At 39.4% G+C, this 18,032-nt stretch overlaps 1 protein-coding gene across 1 annotated transcript in view; it reads left to right on the plus strand.

Annotated features, from left to right (window-relative positions):
- The first annotated feature begins 4,135 nt into the window (after positions 1-4,135).
- cdh23 (cadherin-related 23) overlaps positions 4,136-18,032 on the plus strand; it is a 170,942-nt gene continuing 157,045 nt past the window's right edge. Inside the window, 1 exon segment of the mRNA XM_030747862.1 lies at positions 4,136-4,265. The gene's annotated coding sequence lies outside the window, so the exon portion shown is untranslated.

Genomic DNA, 18,032 nt, shown 5'->3' on the forward strand with positions numbered 1-18,032 from the left:
TCTGATCGTCATTTCAGAGCTCACAAACACAAGGTTAAAAGATAGTCGTGTTTTTATAGGATATTACTGTTTTTAGTTTCCAGATGATCCATGCTACCATTTTACACTGGTAATCATGTTTAGCAGCTTACTTTGGATGCGTTTTCTCTGTGAGACTGAAACCCAGGTTCTGTCTGTCCCCTCCACCCTGCAGTACATCGCTCATGTACTACAAGAGCTACAATTCAGATGAGGCTGCTGGCAGTGGGCATGACAATGGCCAGGGGTCTTCACGGGACGAGGAAAAAGGAAGAAAGCCAAGTATTAGTTGAGGAGAGCACTGAATGAGTGAATTGATTGAGGAATTGAACCCATGGTTCTCTAGAGCATCTCAGCCTCCATCAGGGACCTTCCACTAACCTAAGCACAAGTGCCCTGTGTACTACAAATGGAGTGCCGCAGAAAGACTCTCACATTTCCTTTGCTGGGCTTCATGAGGCCATATCTTATGCGTACCTACTGCAGAGAGACTCTGGCATCGAAAGGGTAGCAACATCTTTGTACCCTGACACAACTGAGGCACACCCCAGTTACTTTCTGTGGACCAATGGAAAAAAGACATTAATACACAAATGAAGTCTTTGCCTCATCTTGTTAGGGGACTGATGTTCTGCCTGTTTTTCCTTAAAACACCTGTTGTGCTTGATACACCCCTTAAGCTGTGGAAAAAGAGAAATCATGTCTCGGCACACTGCACTGATAACGATCTTAGTTTCCAAGTCTAAACCTTTGTTGGGACTGCAGTTGGAATGCTGCTACTGATGCTGCCTCCAGAAGGGGAAAGAAACCCCTGCATGGCTGCTGCAGGAGGACTACAGGCTGTGTTTACTTTTTCATGCAAGTTTCTTTAAATTAGGGCTTAGTTCACATGGCTACTAATTTTTTGTCTTTTTTTTTAGTTTTATGAGTAATATCAATTAACATCTCACCGCTCAGCCCTCTGTCAGGCCCTCTTCACTGTTAACATTTATGTAGACACCATCATGTAGGTAGTTTATTGTCAGTTCCATTAATCACTGAGGATGTTTTTTTTCTCTCTAAAGCTTAATCTTGTGCACAAGAGTGTAACAGATATGGTGGATGAGGTCCAGCTCTTCTTGTCATACTCGTCTTTAACAGGAAAATATGTTCATCATGTTTCTTCTTGAATTGTTATGAAGGAATTAGGTTTAACGCACAGCTGTCTGTGAGCACTGAATGAATAGGTGTGCACTAAAACACCACACTGGATCGAGAAACACATCGACTAATCAAAATATTTTAAAAATGAAAACTGCACTGCAACACTATGAGCTACCCCATTTATTAAAGGCAAACCATAACTGCTGTCCTTTGCCCACATATTATGGGATCAGGTTTAAAAGAAAAAGCAGGTTTTGCGGCTGCTTTTGAAACCACAGTGAAAAATATGCAGTAACTTGTATGACTGACAGAGAAGGGCACACTTTGGTGTATTTGTACTACATATAGATCTGTCATTATGGTATTAAGACAGCTGTTTAGCACTGCTGTGCTCTGTGTCACAGTGATTTTAGTTTTTATATGTATTAATTTTTAGACCTCTGAGCTGTCCTGAAATCTCTGAATGTGTCGGTCCAAGTTATTCATCTTTTCCAGTTCCTAAAATCTCAGCTTAACTAACATTTCCATGTTTCCATTCAGACTTACTAGTGTCCAGCCCTGTACTCTTGTCTTTGCATATAGATCTACATTTGTTATTCTGATGGTTTCAGTGATTTGATTGATGATGATTTGTTTTTTTTCCTACTATCTCTGTAAGGTCAGTATAAATGAGACTTACTACAAATGTTGGGGTTGTATTTGTAAGCAGCTGAGCTCTAACAGAAGCTGCTTCTTTCTTTGTCTCTGCATCTCAAAACTACACCGAATGTTTGTTGTGTGTGTGTGTGTGTGTGTGTGTGTGTGGTTTATTTTATTTTTGTTTTTCATTTTGTGCTTTGCCTTTTTTTTTATTTCTCGGTTTAGGTCATTCTAGATATTGAGTAATGATGTCATATCAGCATTTGACTTACTCGTGTATCATTCTCTCCGATGGTCCGTCTGTGCTACAGATATATTCTGTATATCTGTGCTTCCCCTGAGTTCATTCAGCAATAAATGTGTATTTAATCAGCGTTTTTGATGAGGAGCTTCTTTTTTTAAAGGTATTTTTTTGTGTGTATTTTTCAAAGACATCAATATTGTCCAATTTCAGATCACAAAAAAGCTGGCTGGGGCACAGCTCTCTGGGTGACATCGGTTGGAAACGAAGTTGGCTAGATCTACCCAGTGTCTTAACAGTGCAGGAGGGACCAGACCTGGATGCCATGGCATCTGGTCTGATTGAGAGGTACAGGCAGCTATGCCACCCCCTGTGCTGTTGTATGTTGACAGTGGCTCCAATGTGAGTGAAGCTGTGAGCAAGCTTTACAGTAGGTTTGCAGACTGGCCACTTAGGGACTTACTGCACTCAGCCTGGCTACTGTAACCCCTGAGCACAGCAGTATAAGTGATACACAATAAACCCCGGGGATGGATATGCCAACAGGATTGCCCCTTTATGTGTTACTGTTCCTCCCTTAAGGCTCAGATCAGCTTGACTTTTGAAAGCGCAGTGACCGGAAATAAAGACTTCCCTCAAAAATGTCTTAAACCTAAAGTAACGAGTCTGCTTTAAAAATGTAAGGAGCAGGAAGTACACACACATCTGTGTAAAACTGTACGAAGTAAAAGTAAAAAGTTGTCAGAAAAATAAATGCTCAAGTAAAGTACAGGTCCCTGAAAACAAAGTACAGTAACAAAGTATTTGTACTTCGTTACTTCCCACCTCTGCTCACAGGCGAGTGTTAAGTAAAGACTGGACTGAAAATGAGTGAAAAAGCAGCAAAGAAAAACTCTGAAACACCTTCAGAAAGCTGGAGAACTATCGCTCAAGACCACTTTAAAAATGTACAAAGTCCGGCTCCTTCGATGCAAACTATAAAGAAATGGGGGATGGTTGAAAACTTCTTTTTTTTTTTACAGTACTGTACTTGTGCAGTACTGTATCATACTGTAGTACAGAGACAGTATGGTTCTTTGTTATAGTCCTTATACAGTGTCATGTTGCAGTGACTGCTACAGCTCATGCTGGAGGCAGCTGTTTTATATACCACTGGCTGAGGAATAAAAAGCTGGCAGCAAAAGAAGGTTATTGGTGCTCTTGGCTAATATAATTTATATATTTTTTTTTAAAAGTTGAAACAAATCACTTATTTCTCACAGCTTCAGTTACAGAGTTTCGAAGATCGTTGAAAAAATGCAAACATTTATTTACAATTTATAGCAAAATCCATTCAGTCAAAGTGCTTTACAGATAAACTTATAAAAAAAAGTAGATAGAGCACATTTAAATAGCAAATCTATAACAAAACTGATTTCATGTTAGAGTACTTATTATTCTAAGGCCAAAATCTCTATATTATTACAGAGAGAAACGCAGTAATGTTCTCACGTACAGGTGTCAGAGGTCGTTGCTTTGTAATTCTTACAATGCACGCTAGGTGGTGGTATCGCAGTGACTATTCTCTTATCCGCGATCTCCGTGATTAACTAATGGATATGAAATTTAATCTCCGCAATACATCAGCTCATGTCGAAGGCTCATAAACAGATCCGTTTAGTCGCACTCAAGTCAGCTTCGCCTTTGGTGAAGCTCGCAGATGATTCGTCACCGTATCTGTTTTACATTTGTCATTAACCTAAACGCAGCAGCTGGGCCATTCCTCACGTTCACTTTTGCTAAAGAAGCTGCAATCAGTTAACGCCACATGGAAAGAAAGTACACAAGTCATGTTGTGGCATATGGAAAGAATTTGTGCTCAAGAGGTTAAGCGAAAAATCGAAGAATAAATAAATGAATAAATATTTAAAAGTTATGGTGCGGTGCCTGTTGGAGTGCTACCCTGGCTTTAGAGCGGTGGGTAAAATACCGGATATTATGGGAGCTTCAGAGAACAGTAGATTTATGTTGCGTTTGGTGGGTTTGCAGTGGCAATTTTGAACAGTGAGAATTGAAATTTGCAATAATCGGGGCGTTGGTGGTGACAGAGTAAAGCTAAGGAGAGAGAGAGAGAGAGTGAGAGCGAGAGAGAGAGAGAGGGGAGCAGATACTTGGTAACGCATCACAGCAGGACAGGCAATCGAGTCTAAAGGCGCCCAGCCAGCGACGGACACGGACGAGGAAGGTAGGACAACATGATAATGACACGATCATACAGTTATGAGTTTGTGGACACAAAGCAGAGATAGAGGCATGACTGCAACAGGGGAAAAAAAAGGTTTTCATATTAAAGAAAAATGTTGTGCATGATCTGCTGTAACACTTCCATCCCATGTGCCGCAATTCATGACTTTTTATGCTCACCAATGGGTCTCCTACTTTGGCATATGGTTAGGCAGTGTGTTTTCAATTTCCGCACAGAAGAGTTTTGGAAGTAGCTGACTGCTGGCGTAATTAATATTTTAATGCGCAAAATTTTATAGAAATTTTGCACATTAAAAAAAAAAAAAGCATCTGAGAGGGTTCATTCAACTTATGTCGTTTTCTGTAATGGCTCTCTCTCCAACTGTTGCTGTTGTATCATCAAATATTATTTTGTCAGAGTAACTAAAGAGTCCGTACATGTGAGGTAGCAGGCATTCTTACGCAGAGGTGTCAGGTGTACGGTGTTATCTCAGGTAGCCCTGGCAGGCTCTAGAGGTGCCTGCTGGGAAGCGTCCCGGTGCCCCCTTACTTATTCATGTGTCACCTGAACACGGCTGCTGCGACTTTGAGAATTTATGTTAATGTAACTTCGTGTGTGTGTGTGTGTGTGTGTGTGTGTGTGTGTGTGTGTGTGTGTGTGTAAGCTCCAGCAGCAATTGGTCACTTGGGATCAGTGCTAATATAATAATATGCAGTAATATTGTGTTGCCTATAGCCTGTCAGATTAAACAGCTGCAGTCGGTTATAATGAGGATTAATGAAATTAAAACAGTCATCAAGATTCATCAAGATTGCCTCTGAGAACTGAGGGCATAGTGTCACTACTTTTATTGTAATCCACTACTCTGGGATTTTGGCCTCAGGGTTTTCACTCATGCTCACTAGTGTATACTGTAAGTGCAAATGTTGTTGTCCTGCTATTGTGTCTCCTGCTATAAAGATAAAACATACCATAAAAATGGCATATGCCTTTTTCATAAGCCTTTAAAACCTTTGTTAGAATGTGTTCAAAGAATCTCATGTTTTATATTATGGCTGTGATAACCTGGAGAGAAGCTGTTTCAGTTTTTCATGCATTATGTGAGGAACGCACACCTCTGACAGTTGCCCTTTTGGAGGCACTGTCATTCTCTAAGTTTAGAATACGCGAAGGAAGGAAAAAAAATACTGAAATGATGAGTCCATATCTGACTGACCAGCTCACATGAAACCCAATATGAGGGATAGAGGAATGAATTGCAGATATGGTGAGTGTACTGGACTGTTGTATGAGGTCTCAGGCAGGAAGCAGAGCAAAGTATAAGGACAAGAAAAAATTGTTGTACTGTCAAATTTAAGAAAGGTAAACTTGTGTAAGAGGAAAAGGTGGGAAGATAATGAAGAGTGTGGAAAAGCGATAGATATTAAAATGAGGCAAGTCATTTTGCTCCATGGTGCTGGCATAATTGCTGCAGCTCAGGTAATCTGTGGAAATTGTGAGTGGAGCCACTGGGAAAGGGCTGGTGTTAATTATCAGGTATAAAAGCATCTGAACAGCCTGTATACCTGCTCTCGAGGAACAATTAAGTGATGGCTCAAATTTTTGTTCTGGTTATTTGTATGTTTATCTATTTTGCATTAGTGCATTTCTAGAAATCAGGACTGAGTTTAACAGATTATTTAAATTGCTGTATGTGTACATTACACATACATATGAAACACGGTGATCTCCATATGACGGCTCTCAGCACAAAGCTCGCCGATTAAAGGTTTTCAGTCTTTTCCCTTTCAGTTTTGGTAACTACACAACATTCCTTCTGATTATAGCCATTGCATGTTTCCCACTTTTCCAATTTCTACACCCGCCTCCCTCCTGGTCCAACTATGTGTGGTCATTAAATCAGCGCAGGCAGTCAGGCAGAACTGAAGAAAACAGGCTGGAGAAGAGGAGAGGGAAGAGAAGGCGATATTGCTCAGCCAGTTGTTTTACAGGTGCTGGCATCCTTATGGATGTGAATTCATGCTTTTCTCTGTAATGGTGTACAAAAGGCTCATACTTGATCATATCTGATCAGGGACAGTGCCCTCTTAGGGGAAGATGATGGCTAAAAGAGTTGGTTTTAAACCCAGAAATCCACAATAATCCTGTTCTGCTCTATTGCTACTAATCCCTGTATTGATTCTTTATTGTGTAAGTGTGAAACCATTATGAAGGAATTTGGAAATTGGAATTTCCCTAAGGAATAGATTGAAGCTTTTTATTCATCGTAGTGAAAACACTGGGGATTCATATCTAAGCCAGTAGCATTTACCACATTGAAATGCATTCTCCCCTGGAAATAAACCATGCCATGTAAAACAAACAAAACAGCAATTTAATGGCAGCTCTGTGACAAATCCTCGTTGGTGGTATTTATGCCTGGTATTTATCCCTGGAAGTCGGGGTGAAACAGAATGGAAAAGATGGGATGGGGGATGGGAGGCAGGACTCAGTGAGGAGAGAGGTGAATTGTTGAGATGCAAAGGTCATCGGTGTTGGAGAGGAGCTGCTAAATGTTGTGTTTTGATCTTTCAAACAGAATAGACAGTCAAGTGCTGGCATAGTGGCGCGACTGTATCCTAACAAAGAGAGACAAAAGGAGATGAATGAGTCTCTACAGACTATCAGCTGCCCCTGTGACACAGCTGTCTGTGTTTATGTTGTCTGATATACACGCAGGCCTCTGCTGGGACAGCTTTACCAAGCTCATTGCAGCGCATGAAGGCCAAGTTTAAAAAAAAAAAAAAAAAAAAAAAGCCTGGTGAAGAAACAGGCTTTTTTATGACTGACATCAAACTTTGGGAAGGAAACAATCAGTTCAGAATCCGAGTGTGGAAGAAAGAAAAGTCACAGGTTAGTGCTGAATTGAAATGGATAGTGTGTTATTTCTCTGGTTAGTGTGTAAACCAAGGAAAAGATTCATAAAAGCTGTTATAGGCTATCTATGGCTGACAGGAGTGGAGATACAAACATCTTGACTGAATAAAATCAGAGCGGAGTTGAGAACAACAAGGGCATGACAGTATATTGATCAGCACTTTTGTTAGCAGTAGATGGATGAGAGGAAAAAGTCACCTAGTATATCATTGTGTTCACACCACATACTTTCTACAAAAAGTCTAAAATATGAACGTTAAGATTGCGTTGTCAGTCTGCACTTAGGAAAAAGGAGGTGGCGGCAGCAGATATGGTCGTCTGGCTCCGGTGTTTGAAATGAAAATCTTATGAGACAACTGGCTGTAATGTTTATCTTCTTCTTTTTTTCACAGAAATCCATTATGATTGTTTTTTTTTTCTGTGCATCATTTTGTGTTTGTTTTTCACTGCTCTGAATATAGATCACTTTTTGTAGCAAATTAATCTAAAAGTGATTCTTTCAGAGCCATTTGCAGTTTTATACCTTAAGTATACCATCATCATATATCATCTTCGCTTAAGCACTAATCCCCCAAAGACTTGCATATCCACAAATGTGCAAGTTAACCATACTGGATGCAGTAACACATGCCCATACTATCACAGGTGTTGATTTTTGAACTGTACGCTGATGATAAGCAAGATGGTCCCTCTCCTGTTTAGCCCACAGCCTCCATGATTTCCCCGAAGTATTAGAATTGTGATTGGTTAGAACACAGCTTCAGCTATCTTCAGTCCATCTTAGATGAGCTCAGACTCAGAGAAGGTTGTTTATATGTCTTTCTTTGCTTTGCATGGTGGAGTTTTAACTGTCATTTGTAGATGCAGCGATAAATTGTCGTCACGGGTTTTTCAGAGTAACCTTGAACCCGTGCATTGATTTTCGCTACAGAACTTTGCTGTCATGGACACTGGAGGCAGACGTAATCACAGGATCTCAGCTTTTATTACTGGGAAAACTCAGGGAACAGCCTGGGCACACCAGCAGCAAAACTTAGTTACAGAGGGGAAGCACACAAGAGGGGCAACACTACGATGATGTCACAACAAGAACAAAGTGGAAACAGAGTATATATACACAGCAGGTATTGGGCAAATGGGAAACGGCTGGGAGGGAAACACAGGAAGGAGAACCAAACCTAAAGCACAAGGACCAAAGACATACCAAAATAAAACAGGAAGTAACCTAACACGGTACACGCAGACGTGACACCTAAGGAGACTGACACACAGAGGGAATCTAAACACAACTAACCAGAACACGACTACAACACAGGCTGACATAAGATGGGGAAGCAGGAGGGATAACAGACACCAGCACACAAGAACACGGAAAGACAAGAACACAGGGAAACCAGAACAACCTAGAAACCGCAGCAAAAACAGAACCACACAAAAGGAACATGAAACACTGGGCCACCGGACTAGGACCATGACATTTGCCTCTTTTTAAATTTATTTTATTTTTATCTAACCTTTATTTTACCAGGAAGATCCCATCGAGATCTAAAATCTCTTTTATAAGGGAGTCCTGGCCAAGACAGCGATATACAGAGTTACGTAAAAACAAACATAAAAGCAGACATATACAACTACAATTTACATAGAAGTAAATAAAAATTGTTTGACTAGACTAGACTTTTCAAGACCGTGCCTTCTGAGGGCACCTCTATTGGTTTTTGGCCTTAACACTCTTATTCTGTAATTATTGAACTGTTTTACTATCAGGCTGTTTTTAAGGGTTAGCCTTCAGCTGATCCAAAATGCTGCAGCTAGAGTACTGACAGGGACTAGAAAGAGAGAGCAGATTTCTCCCATATTGGCTTCTCTTCATTGGCTCCCTGTTAAATCCAAAATAGAATTTAAAATGATTCTTCTCACTTACAAGGTTTTAAATAATCAGGGTCCATCTTCTCTTAAAGACCTCATAGTACTGTATCACCCCAACAGAGCACTTTGCTCTCAGACTGCTGGCTTACTTGTGGTTCCTACTGTAGGATACTTGAGAGTAGAATGGGAGGCAGATTCAGCTTTCAGGCCCCTCTTCTGTGGAACGAGCTCCCAGCTTGGATTTGGGAGACAGACACCCTCTCTGTTTTTAAGATTAGGCTTAAAACTTTCCTTTTTGAACAAGCTTATAGTTATGCTGCAGTAGGCCTGCTGCTGGGGGGTTCCCGTGATGCACTGGAGTGTTTCTTTCCCATTCACCTCTTTTCATTTTATCTGTGTTTATACCCCATCCTGCATTTAATCATTATTATTAATCTCTGACTGTCTTCCACAGTGTGTCTTTTGTCCTGTGTGCTGTTTGTCTTGTCTCCCTCCCCTCCTCCCCTCCCTGAGCCTGGTTCTGCTGGAGGTTTCTTCCTGTTAAAAGGGAGTTTTTCCTTCCCACTGTCACCAAGTGCTGCTCATAAGGGGTCGTTTTGACTGTTGGGCTTTCTCTGTAATTATTGTAGGGTCTTTACCTTACAATATAAAGCACCTTGGGGCGACTGTTTGTTGTGATTTGGTGCTATATAAATAAAATTGAACTGAATTTGACAAAACAGTTTTCAGAGTAGTAAACCCCTCCCACCTTTACTTTTTCAGTAGTTTCTCAAATTGTGGGGATAAATAAAGTATTTAATTTTTTATTACCTTACTTCTTAAAGACACGTTCTCTCTGGGACGCTCTTTTCTAATATCTAATTGTCTTACTAATTAACTTAACTTAGTTGTGAAATGTTTGACCGGATGTGTCTTTTTAACACTACACATTTTTCCCACTCTTTTACTATCCCTGGTCTAACGTCCTTGAAACCTTGTTGTTATTGTTATCTCCTGTTACTTGAGCATACCGAGGACAGACAATTAAGTCATGCAGGTAACAACATAATTGCTTAGTAACTGTAATGTGATCACTGACTTTAGGAGCAATAATACCTTATTATACATTTTAAAGTGTTAAAGCCAGTGCTGACAGTGACTCACTTTTCACACGCCGTGGTGTTGGTCAACACAGGACAGGGTGTATTAGTTGTGCCTTCTCAAGCATTTTGCTACAGGCTGCTGTAATGTTGCGCCTTTCAGTGCTCCCTTCCTGTTCTGGATAATTACCACCTCCTCAGGTTCTGTAAGCTGCTCCCTCTCCCCTGCCGTGTTTTGCAATGCACTACTGTCAGTCCATGCAGGATCAAAGAAAATGCAGGCATCTCCATTGGAAGAACACTGTTGTCTTGGCATATGATCAACAGTCCCCCCCCTCATATCTTCTAGTGGGGAGTTAGTGATCTTTTATTGAAGGGAGGTTTCACTCCTACTGCTTTCTGAACAAGCCAATCAGCAGGGACCTGCTTCAGTTCTTCTGAGATGGAAGTTGCTTATGTTGTGTTTTCTCCAGTTTCTTCAGGTTTGTGTTATGTGGTTTTTGGAGTTTGGTTTGCATACAGATGAAGGACGCCTCATATGGTTATTAGAAGACTGAAGTTGCATTGCTGGTGTGGGTGCACAGTGCTTAACAAATGTATTTAGACCACCTGTCATCAAAACAGGAAACACAAATGTTTTAGAAATCAGTAAAAAAAAAAAAACTTGTTTAAAACAGAAACATTTCATAATTATTTATTAGGCAAAATGAATTTAAAATTCAATTTAAATTTCATGCCCAAATTTGAGTCGACACACTGGACTTCTCTGAGAAGTCAGAAATTAATCAAGGCAATCACTAAAACCAATTTTTCTGCTCAGGGTTGCAAGTAAATAACTGTAATTTGTAATTCTTAATCAGGAAATAATAATGTGCTTTACTATTTTTCTGCTATTTTGTAAAACTTTGCAAATTCATGGATAATGACAGTAACAATATTTTAGAATTAAAAATGTAATTTTGATTGAAGAGCTTATGTATAATGGTAGATTAACCATCACAGAACAATAAAAAATGATTTTGGTAATTACCTATACTGTTAATTTAGGGCACCAGTGGCATAAACTTTACACTGGGTGGTGGTCTCATAAATTTGGTAAGTACTGTAAATCTCTTCTGGTCCCTTGCAAAGGACTATGTGTTCTGCAGTATTGTGACTGAAAATCTTAGTTTGAATAAAATATGCTGGGTACTACGTAGTACCCAGCAATGGCTACTACCCAGCTATGGCTGCATGGCTGCAAGACATGCAGCCATAGCTGCAAGACATGTGTTGGTGTCCAGGACATATCATTGACTCTTGTCATGAATCTCTTTTCTCAAGACTTTGAAATATTTTAATGAAAGTGAGAATAGTTGGAATAGTTTCATACTGATTCAACAGTTCACTCATAATCAGGGATCGGTGCCAGTTTGATTACCATTCTTCTCAGAAAGCGCTGCATGCTCTGCAATCCAAATGCCGTCCTGTTTACACTGCGCTCTTGTCATGTAAGTGAGGTTTGCTGAGTAAGGGTTTCAGAAAGTCATGTCATATTGGAGATGAAGAGATCAGGAGGGCGGGAAGGAAGACATTACTCAGCTCATCAGAGCGGTGCTGTCCCTCCCTCCTCCCTGACAAAGCCAAATGTCTGCTAATCTGTCTGTGATCACTGTGCTAATGAGTGATGGCTTTTTTATGAGGACCAAGGGCAGGCAGAAATCACTCATTGATTTGCTGTAATAACCCAGATTTGGCTGCCTGCTGAGGTCCAACACTCTCCTCTGAAAAGGGTGCCTTTGAGATTAAAGCGAGTCAGACACAATTGCCATGTAATCAATAATATCGAGTGCTGTAAGCCAGGAGATACCATGTGGGAAGGCAGGCCTCTTTGGGCAGAGCACATTGGGTCCAGATATTACTCTTGACTTTATGGTGCCTTAAAACATACATTACTGTCAGATAAACTATAGGGCTGCAAATCATTACATAGACCTGGATCTCAGCTACCCTAAACTTTGCCACCAGGACATTTGTAAAAAAATTGTTTCCCTAAATAATAAATAGACAGTTGACTGTTGGATTTTAATGGCTTTCTGCATAACTGTGAGAAACTGGTGATCCAACATTTACAGGTAAAGAAGAGCTCCCCTAACCACAACAAACAAAACTCAAGAACAGTCCAAGGTTATCTTTTAGCTTTTGAAGTGTAGTTTTGATAAGATGTACTTACCCACAAATAAAAAGAGCTTTGCCCTGAAAAAAACAAAAAAACATGCATTTGTTGTTGCTGATGTATAATTTCAGGAGAAGACAATTTTCTGTCAAAGCTTAGCACAGCTGTTCTCAAACTTTTTTCTGGACTGCCCCATTTCAGAATCAGAGAAAAGTTCAAGTCCCAAAAAAACATGATTTTATCAGCCATTAATGGATATGAAATAAAAACAGATCCAATATAATGTTGACAAAAAAAAAGCATGAGCAAACTGCTTATTTTTCCTAAAAAAAATCATATTAACTCAACTTTTTTCTAAAAATTTAATTTTCATGTGGTTTTCCATGCTTTGCTTCATGATACATATTCAGTCAGACCAGCCAAGTTGCGTGGTAAGTCAGAAGAGAAGCGACATGAGCCAATGTAGATAACACAATGAACAGAAAAATGAGATGACTAAAAAGTGAAAAACATGGAAAAAGCAGTCCGAAAACGACAAGCTTGGGGAGTGCGAGAGACTGGTGCAGGATATGTGAGAAATAGGAGAAAGAAGAAGATGAGCAGGAGCTCTGACAGAAATTGGGGGTGTGGGTGGTGAGGAATTGATAGATGGTGACAGCATTGCCAGTGGAGTGGGACAGTGTTGGAGCAGGACCCAGCTTGGTTTAAAGACCACCCCCCTGCTCAGCCTTATCATTTGCAGTTTAATTGACCCATCTTGAGTTCAATGGCCCCTGGTTTCATTTAATTTGATTTATCTGTTCTGTAAGTGATAGCATATGATTTTTTTTTTTAATTCCAACAAGTTGACATACTTTATTTGGGTTCTTAAAAAAACCTAGATAATATATATATATATATATATATATATATATATATATATATATATATATATATATATATATATCGTTTGCATGTATATATATATATATATATATGAAACATTAAAATCTTAATTGTATGCATCAGTTTAGTTCCTTCATTATTAAATTAGTTTCATTTTCATTTATGATCATTTGAACAACCCATAAAATGCTAATATTTAATCTGTGTCTTTGATTATACAATATTTAAAAAAAAAAAAGTTTTGGTTTGTGGACAATTATTCCTTAAATATCCTTAGAAATATCCTCTAGTTTAACTATCGTTTGCAAAAAGTCTGTCATCAAAGAACTGGCTTCAAGTTTGGAGTGTGTAAGACAGGTGACCATGGCCAGTGCTCCTGGGGAGTTACACAGAGTTTGATTGCAGCCCTCCACCTTCCCACTCCCCCCTACTGTGAAGTGATTGCAGTGGTATATACTGTATGCACATTGAACTGCACATGGTCACACAGTAGCCAGAGTTAAAAACTTAACGGCTCTAATTACCATCCCATTTTCTATAATATTTCAAGCAGCACTAAAACATAACACTAGGGGTTAGAAATATGCTATATTTAAGGCAATTTGGCTTGCTAGATATTTAGATATTGAACTCCTCATACTCTTCTTTATACCTTTAATGGTACAGTTATTGAATTTTTTCTTGGTTATTGAATAGAAAAATAATGTTGTACTCATAAATATACATTGATTAGTGTGCTATCACGTTGTCCAGCAAATTGATGCATTCTCATAAACTTAGAATTAATCCATTAAAAATACATAGGAGCGAGCGCCAATTTGTGGAAGTTGCCATGTTGCCCCACCATGGACTTGATGTTTTTTGTGTGATTTTAGTTTCAGTGTGGTAAAACAAACAACAAAACAAACAAACAAACAAAAAAACTGTATAGTCACGCAAGTGAGGTTGTGCTGAAAAAAATGATACTAAATGAGGCAAGGTAAAAAGTTTTTAAGGTGAAATATAAAGATAAAATCAAAAGTAGTCTAAAAGCTAGACTCCAGAGGATTCATTTAAAGGTCACAAATAGCTCTTTCAAACTGTATATGCCCATTTAAATTTGGACATGTATATTTTCATCATCTTTTTTATGACTTTCTTCTCCTCTTTTTCATCTTCCTCTTCCACCACTGCTTTCTTTCCTCCCTTATTTCCACCTCATCCTCTTCCTCCTCATCTCCTGAACTGAAGTCAGGGCTCTAATGTGCATAAACATGTATTCATTCCTGATATTGTCTCAATTGCTTATTGTCAGCAGATTCAACATGCAACCCTCCTGTCTCTTGACAATGGGTGGCTAAACAACAGCTGGTTATTAGCTAATATTAGGCTAATGTTAGGCTCGAGTATCCTAAAAATCACACTTTTCAACTGATAAACAGTTTGATTACATTTTCATATCGTATGAGAGTTTATTCACTAAGTGTCCGAGTCCAGCAATGTTCAGTGTTCAAAGAAACATGAAACTAGAAACTAGAAACTTGAACATGGGCATTAATAAAAACATAAACATAAGGGTGCACAGCAGGGAACGCCAACGAGGACGCAACAAGGGGAAAACGCAGACAAGATAGACACAGAGGGATGATGAGGGAGCAGCCAACAAGTGGGAAGCACAGCTGAACGTAATCACAGAAGCAAAACAGGAAACTGTCAAACTAAAACAGGAAGAGACCAACGGAAACACACAAACAGACTTGACACAACACGGGGAAGCAGGTTCACAGAGGAAACACCAAAACACGGACATCCAGACTACGACACATGAACTAGACATGGAAGCAACTAACAGGGAAGACAAAGACACCTGAAAGAAGACTTGACACAGGAGGGGATAACACAGACACTGGAACACTTCCTGTTTGTGTCCAAACAATGGATACAGCATTTTTATTTGGTACAAACTGCTTGAATTGTGCAGTTTGCCTTGTGTTTGACTTTTCCTCCATGATGTTACAAACCAGACGGGGGTAGAGTCACATGAAAATACACACAGTAGTAGGCTTTGAAGAGGACAGTACATGATTCGCAAAATATTAACAGAATTTAAAAACAAATAAGCAAACAAAAACCCCCAAATGGGCAAGATTACATTAATTAGATGTTCTGAATGATGAATTTGATTCGTTTTCTGTTAATTGCTCAGCCCTGTTTATCATCAAAGCTTTTGCAAAAAAAAAGAAAAAAATACCAAGTACATATGAGCGGTGAAAGATGGAATCTCTACAGTTGAATGAAGAAGATTAGCCATAAATATTTGAAAGTCACTTTATTGCTTTGACTATGACATGTTGTCAGGCATGTTTAAATGTGTAACATGTCTGTGATAGTCCAAAATATTTTTGAGAGTTTGAAACTGAAAGGCAAAATGTTTCAAAACCACACTAAAGAATCACACTGCAGGTACAGGCGGATGCGCTGGCAGAGGCGGGAACATCAGACAGAGTTAAATCTTATACGTCTCTTCTAACAATTGGGCCAATATTGTCATAACCACCGGAGATCTGAAATGGCCGTTATTCACTATAGAAGGAGAAAGCAAAAGCTGATCTGGCTTTTGGCATCTGCTGCTCCATAAACGGCAGATTCTCTCACAACTGGCTCAGATAATGAGAGCGCCGCAAGGTGCAGGAACAGCTGAATGTACCTCAGCACATGCTGATGGCAGTATCTCAGCTATATTAACTTAAAAAAAAAAGCCTAAAAATTCAGAAATGATGTATTATTATTAGTGCTGTGAGTACAGCTAACCATTGAAACTTTATCGTCTTTCATAAACCATAACCAGTACACAGAACAGGAATTCTGGGACCCGGTATCTGTTATCTGCTCCTGAAGCCCCTGGTGAGCACACTGCCCAAAAGGCATCACTGGCTATGACTTGGGGACTCCACAGCAGTCTTTACAGTGGTAAAAGCCTGCAGGCTCAGAGACCAAAGAACATGCATTAAGTCAGGAGCATGACCAAGAGCATGCTTGTTTTTGAGGATTGCACGCCATGAATTTGCCCCCCGAGGGTCAGACTGTTATCACAGAGTCATACCATGTCCTGAGGTGTCTGAGGCAGAACATTTTTCTGGAACCAACCTGAACTGTGTTGCATACCATCATACCAGTGTGTTTATGTGTAAATTTTTTTTTTGGCTGGGCCAACAGAGGCATTGCTCACCACCGAGTCTACTCATCGGATTTGGCTCCCGGCAACTTTTGTCTCTTCACCAAAATGAAAATTAAGTAAAGGGGTCACAGATTTAACAGGCAGCATTCCTAGCATTGAATGGAGGAGTAAAAACAGTGTGCTGCTGCACAAGATCACTGCTTTGAAGATTGCCAAATTTAAATCATGCATGGTTTTTAACTTTTTACTGAATTTTTACAGTTCAGTTATTATGAATAACTTTGTCATTTGCTCAAAGCAGTACTTAGCAGCTGCTTAGTTTGCTTATGCTTCAGGCAGGCTGTGATAGCAGCCTAGAGTAACAGCCACAATCCAAATTATACACATAAATAAGGCAGAAGGCAGGTAGATGTGTGAGATTCCCTACTCCTTCAGCTACAGTACTGTCCACCTGCAACTTTTTGGGAATGTGTATTTGTGAGAATGTTTAATAATCAATTCACCTGCATTCATATCGCAGCAGAGATGCTGCTGCGGTTCGAGCCCTTTTAGATCCGTCGGTCTTAACCAGTATCTGTCAGTCACAGTCACCCATTTGTCATCTCAGAAATGTCCCTCAGCATTTGGAGGAAGAGTGAGTAAGGATCTGTAATGAACTGTTGATATGCTGTGGACAACACAACTTCTTATATTAATATCTAGGATATGGGAAATAAAAATGATGGTATAGTGATTCAATTATATCTTTCACAATTGTGATTTTCATTTATTTTTTTTTACAAAGATGCATTATTTTTTGTTTTCGAGCATTTGTCACAGAATCAGTAGAATATGACTTGATCCTGTTTCATAAAGCAGACATATAGAAAAAGTTTTTATAGGGATTTGAAAACAGGAGACAAAAAAATAGACTGAAAGAGTTTGCTCACTTTTCTGTGTACATTTTTTTATTTATCTTTCTGGAGTAGGCATCTAGGAATGGACTTTACTGATAGTCCTAATTCAGACTGAGCAGCCTGAAGCATCAAGAAGAAACATTTCACCATTAAGTCAGGCTGTGTTGTACCTACCAAGTTTGACAGATTGTCTCTGCTGGCATCATCTGTTGTCAAATAGCTGCTCTTTGTCCCAACTCTCCATATACTGGTGGTGAGGAACTCTTGGCATCACATTTTAATGGATTGGGCAGCCCATTAGCATAATTTATTTGATATAAAATATACTACCACCGCCCTTACCTCCCTCCTAATGCAAACTTTTGTCAGTTTTCCTACTACTTCATCGTTTAAGATGGTATAAGTCACCAAACTTGTGATTGAAGGGTGTATCTCCCATTTCTTCTTTACTTATTAAATTTTCATTTATTGGACATTAGAAATGCCAGCGCCTAATATATCACCAAATAGCTAATATCCCTACTTTTTGTTTCCAGTTAGTGTTTAATAAGGTTTATGCAGTTTGGTTATCATGGCTCATGGAAACCTCCTTTCACAATACCCAGTGTGTTGAGATGTGGCAGTGAGGGCTCTTGTCTAAATGTCAGTGTGTGACGAGTTCGAAGCAAGACCTCCCCGGAAAACCAGGTGTGCAAGGCCCCAGAAAGATGAATTAAAGGAAATAAAATGGAAAAATGGAAACGATGAAGGAAACAACTTATGGCCACAGCCATGCAGGTTGCATTGTTACAGGAACTGAAATGTAATGAT

The sequence above is a fragment of the Archocentrus centrarchus genome, chromosome 15, assembly GCF_007364275.1.
Source record: "Archocentrus centrarchus isolate MPI-CPG fArcCen1 chromosome 15, fArcCen1, whole genome shotgun sequence".
NCBI classification, from domain to species: domain Eukaryota; kingdom Metazoa; phylum Chordata; class Actinopteri; order Cichliformes; family Cichlidae; genus Archocentrus; species Archocentrus centrarchus.